Below are 5,772 nucleotides of genomic sequence, written 5' to 3' on the forward strand. Positions count from 1 at the left end.
TTTTTTCTTTCTTTCTTTCTTTCTTTCTTTCTTTCTTTCTTTCTTTCTTTCTTTCTTTCTTTCTTTCTTTCTTTCATAGCAGACAAATTTAGACCCACAGTTTTCAAATCAGGGAAATAAGATTTAGTTAAAAGTAGGAGCTGGAAATGGAAAATGCTAATGGGGCATGAAGGCAGTCCTGAAAAATTCTTAGAGTATTCTGTACCCAAACACCCTGACACCCATCTGGGTAGCGATTATAATCACTCTTCTATTCTGTGACACATATTTAATGACTAAATTAAAAGCTAAGGACACAACTGTGGGTGAAAATCAAACAGAAATTTAAGTGTAGAGGAGGGCAATGCTAGTAATCATTGATCACCCTTTAAGTATTATAAAGAGAAGAGAACACTAAAAATGGTTATTCTGGGTCGTCAGCTCTGAGCAGGTGACTTTTGTTCTAAGAGTAGAAGTTACTCTAGAGAGAGTAGGCCACAAGTTATGGTGTGGAGATGATGTCCTGAGAGAGCATGAGGAAGGGAGAACAGCAGTTAGAGATGTTGGCAGGAGCACCGCAGGCAGAGAAAACGAACCAAAGACAAGTGTTTGGTGAGAAGAGCCTGGAGTATGTTGGGAAGGGCCTTCACTAACTGCATGTACTGGTTGAAGCACTGTTTTTTTTTTTTTTTGCATTTTCTTTATTTTTAATGTGTGATTGTCTCATAGTTTTGTTGTAAAACTTAATTGTGGCAATACACTTAAAGAACTAGCAGAGAAAATGACATGTAAATGTTCATTGATACAGCTGTTCTGTCATATTAGGTTTTTGCTCTATAGTTATTGGTGATAATAATAATAATAATGATGATGAGATTGAGAGTAGCTTTTGTGACTGTTACCAGAAACTCCACTTGGTGCCATAGGAAAAATTATTGTGTCCTTAAATGTGCCTCATGAAAAGCCAAACAGCACAGCCATGGATGAAATAATATGCAATGAAGTGACCCTTAGATTGTGAGGCATTGGGTAAGAAGAAATAGAAAGAAAAGCAAAGCAAACAAAATAACAAAGAAATCCATTCTGAAATGCTTTGACAAAAATACCTTCTTGTTGGGACCAGCAGATGGCATAAGGTTTATGTTGCTGGACTCCCATGTAGTTGACTACAGTTTGAGTCCTGTACCTGGTGGGTTAAAACTCATGCTAGACATATGTGTGTACGTGCCCAAAATCCTGAAAGGAGAATGGAGAAGGAATTGCAACATGGCTATCCCCTCAGGGGGTGATTTCTTGCTTTCTATCTCTCTGTCTCTCTGGCGAGCAAGCACACCTGCCCTAGAGCAAAAATCTCTCTTAAAAAACAAAACCAAAAAACCTTGTTATGAAAATAATCATGAAACTTTTCTTCATATACATGACTTTTTTAACTGTTTGGAGAATTAAAGAGATATAATTCAAGTTTGAATAGGTGATTGACAGCTTATTTCTCATATCCAAAGTATGAGGTAAGAACTTCAAATTCAAATCTAGATTGTATTTTTTAAAATAGCACTCACAGTTCAGATACAACTATTTATTTGTGCAAATGGTCCAGAGTGATGTCCTAAAGGAACACAATGAGGGCCTCTTACTACATAGTCCTGCCATTAGTTATAATACGGATCTTTCATATTTTGCCTTTGTGAACATCTTGCTTCATTGCTCTCACAAAAGATTGGGAACAAATGTCCTTCTCTCTATTTGTTCTCTCACCCTCCCTTTCTATCAGTTCTTCTCTCTCGGAGACAAGAGGGCGATGAGGTAAAAGGAAACAAACCAAGCTTTATACACCTAAATTTTGTTTTGAAAGTCTTTCTTTTTTGATGTGCTTCTCAAATAGTTGGAAGCTGTAGCTCAACTAGGACATCATGTTCAAATGTGGAAACTAAGAGGAAATTCTAGCATTTTCTTTTGCTATAGGGCGGGTGCCACCACACCCTCTAGCATTTTCTTTTTATCCTCTCGGCACTCATTAGTTCTATCGGTAATAGCTTCTGGAGACTAATTTGTGAAGTACATCTTCTCTTCTCCCAGACCAAGAACTGACCCTCCTCAGTTCCAGTGGTGGTTGAGTAACCAGCCCAGCTAGTTAGTTCATCTAATTCCCAGTACCACTGGTTTCTTCAGGGATGAGCACATGCCCCAGTCAAACCAATCAGAGCTAATATTTTGATATTTGCTGCAGAGATTTGAAGGAAGTTGTTCTTTTTTGTGCTGCTCTTGTAGTTACAAAGATGAAAGACTGGAGCTTCCAGAGACTACATGGAGAGATCCTGTTTGAGCATGAAAAATACACAAAGGAAAGCAGAGACAAGGCATAGGGAAAGGAAAAAGAGAGATATAGAGATAGATAGAGATAGATAGATGGGTAGATAGATAGATAGGAGAGATGTCTAAAACCAACCCGACTACTAGCCTTTTTGGTTACATAATTAAAGTTTCCATGTTTTGCTTAAGTCAGTTTGAGTTGAATCTTTATTTATTTGCAGCTCTAAGGGTCATGACTAGTAAATGTTATGTTCACAGCTATCTGGTTCCCATGCAAAGCAGTCTCAAAAGTCAGTTCATTAATTCAGAAGGAGAAAGACAAAGAGAGGAAGCGAGTCCTGAAGCCAGTGACCTGGAAATATAGAGATACACAAACATCTAAGTAGATAGACTGTGCTAACTTGGAGTTGGTTCTGAGCCATTGGGTGTGACAAATGTTCTGATGTGTGAACTTAAAGGGATGAAGTAAAAGGTTGCAACTCTGGGTAATGGTGCTTTGTGACTGGAAAACTCCAGTATGACAACTGAAGTCACACTTCCTGAGGGTGTGTGAAAGATTATCAATCTCAAATTCTGATCTTCATTTCTTGCATTCTTATATGTTGTCAATGAAGACACTGGAACTTTACAGAGGTGAGCTTTTAATAATTGTTAATGGATGGAGAATACAAGCACATGGATCTGTCTGGCCTAGGGAAAAAAGAACAGGTTAACTGGTAAAAGATGAATTTAAGCACTTACACATTATTGGTGCCGTGATTTTAAGTGATTTCAGGTGTCATCCTGTGAAACTTCCATTTACTCCCATAATGTTGTAAGTGATCAGCTAGGCAGGTGCTAGACAGCGTAACATTTTGTAAGAGATTGGAGATAGCCTGCTTCTACATCTCATCTTATATTTTAAGACAAGACTCATGTCATCTCTGCTGCTTTTCTTTCTCTAGTCAAATAATATTAGTTGCTTCAAATAATCATCCTAAGATTTTTTGTTTCCCTTAAGTCCTTGAGCACAGGAACCAGTTTTATTTAAAGGTGCATGACCAGATTCTAGCACAGTTCTTGGCACATATTAGGTACTCAGTACATTTTGGGGGTTGGGATGAATTTACTCATCACAGCATCTTTATATATGTTTTTGCTCACTCTGGCTCTTCTGCAAGATACTGCTTTTTATTTCAAACTCCACTCAATTCTTTCTTGTCTCCACTTCTCATACAAATGAAGAGAGAGAGTTCTGGTTTGCTATGAGAAAAGGAACTCAGTCATGGTGGCCAGAGCCAATTGATTCCTAATTAAATGAGGCATAGAATTGAGCTGGGATGCATTTGTTCTGATTCAAAAGCCATCTTTCCTTCCTGCCTGATGATTGCATCTCTTTCAGTGTCAGCACAATGTGGGCAGGGAGGAACTCTCTCTGCTCTATTCCACTCCACACAGGGATAAAGGGAGATGTAAGTACAATGCTTTGTGATGAAGCAGAAGCCACTTGTTAGAGCAAGGGGAGAATTGACTATAATAGGAGACTGCCCAAATGGAAAGGATGGGATCACAGGCAGTTCTTTTAGTAACAGAAACTTTTCACTCCCCAAGAAGCAGGAAAGAAGCCAGCAGAGGTGATTAAGCCAGCGATTGGGATGAAGAGCTGTCTGAGATACAGTCAGTGTGCAGAAATGACTCAGCAGGCTCGCAGAGCTGGGGCTGAACCTAGGCTCTGTGAACCAACCTGAACACTTCATCACCTGGAATCTGCCAAGAATCAGGGCTTTAATTTATCGGTGGCAGTGGACACTGATCATCAGATATCCAGCTTATACTCACTCGCTCATTCATGCATTCAACATGTATGTTCAGAACTCACTCTACATGCTGAACCACTTGTTAGATTCACAGGTGATTAAGAGAATCTCTTTCACTAGAGGAGCTCCTAATTTAACGAGGGAAAATGATAAATGGTACCAGAGTAAATCCTCTACAAGCAATAGCTATTATTTTCATGTGCTGGGGACCTAGGCAAGTACTCATTAGTAATTATTTCATGTAACAACACTAGGAGATAAGTTCTTTTTTTTTTTTTTCCTACTTTAAGGTGGAAAGCAACAAGATTGACATTATTAAAAAAAATTAGCTGCAAAGCTGGGGTTTGAATCCACTTAATTAAGAAGCAAACACAAAGTACTTTAAATGCATAGGAGTGATTAACTCACCTTCTCTGAAAGGGGGCTGTATTTAGAAAAATGTTACCAAATAGGTACCTTTTAATTTAGGTCTTAAGATGTCATTAAGAATTCACGTGATAAACAAAGATTGACAAGAGGGTGTTTCAGTATTTGTAAGATGTGTTTAGGACTGAGCCCAAGAAATCTGTCTTGGCTCTGTTATGAAGCGTATTTTGACAGTATGATTTAGATTTAGTTTTAGAGTTTGAAGCAATATAACTTTGGCTTCAGTGTGATATTCTCATTTTACTAACTTTTGCAGCAAGGGGTAAAGAGTTAAGAGAAATTCAAAAGGGGGGATCGGATTGTAAAGATACGAGTTTAACTCTCAGTATCAGACACAGGATTTAGAACAAGAGTAGAAAAACTGTATTGGAAGTAGAGCCCATAGTGATGGTCATAAGCAAGATTAGGGTATGTGAGCAGCTGACTTTATTATCCATCTGATATGGGGTACGTAGGTGTTTCCATTTGATTTGAAAAGCTGTTTCCAGAAGACAGAAAAGACGTATAATCCTTTGACCTCACTGGTCCATATAATCTTGATGCTACCTTACTATTGATTGTCTTATTTTTAAGTGATCTCCTTGACCTTTTCACATCAACAGATCCACAGGTAACAAAATTAAAAATGTAAAAAGCAAACCTTTTCATGTCACTCCTTGCTGAAAAAGCGTATAGTCTTCAGCATAACTCCAAACCATCCATACAGCAGGTATGACCCTCCATTTTAAATTATTTTGTAACTCAGTGTCATCCTCTCCGCCCACCAGTGCTGTGCCCTAGAATCTTTGCATATCTTGGGATATTATTGCCCTCTTGTGCTCTTGTATACCTCCCTCATCTGGCCAATTTCTGTTAATATGAGGCTCATGTTAATGATCTTCTTTGGGAAGACTTCTCTGACCTCCTTAAAGGCTGAGTGAGGGTCGCCGTTCTGTGAGGGTCGCCATTCTGTACTCCCATAGCACCTGTTTTACCACCTGTCACACAGGACTGGAGTGATTCTCGTGTGTCTACAGGCTTGTGAACAACAGAGTATCTTTAATTGTTTCAAATGGAGGCACTCAGTAAATATCTTGTGAGCGAATGAGTGAATGAATGACAAAATGAGCAGAACTTCATGAGAAATGTTATGGAAAAATTTGACCAGATTTTTAGAATGCAGTTTGGTTGTGTGGTTTGTATAATGTTAAGTGTAGTTTGATTTGTGTCAGCGTATAGTATAGTGCTTTGCTTTTCTATTATCTTCCCCAGTGGAATGATT

This window comes from Tupaia chinensis, unplaced genomic scaffold, assembly GCF_000334495.1.
Source record: "Tupaia chinensis unplaced genomic scaffold, TupChi_1.0 Scaffold000235_1, whole genome shotgun sequence".
Classification (NCBI taxonomy): Eukaryota; Metazoa; Chordata; class Mammalia; order Scandentia; family Tupaiidae; genus Tupaia; species Tupaia belangeri.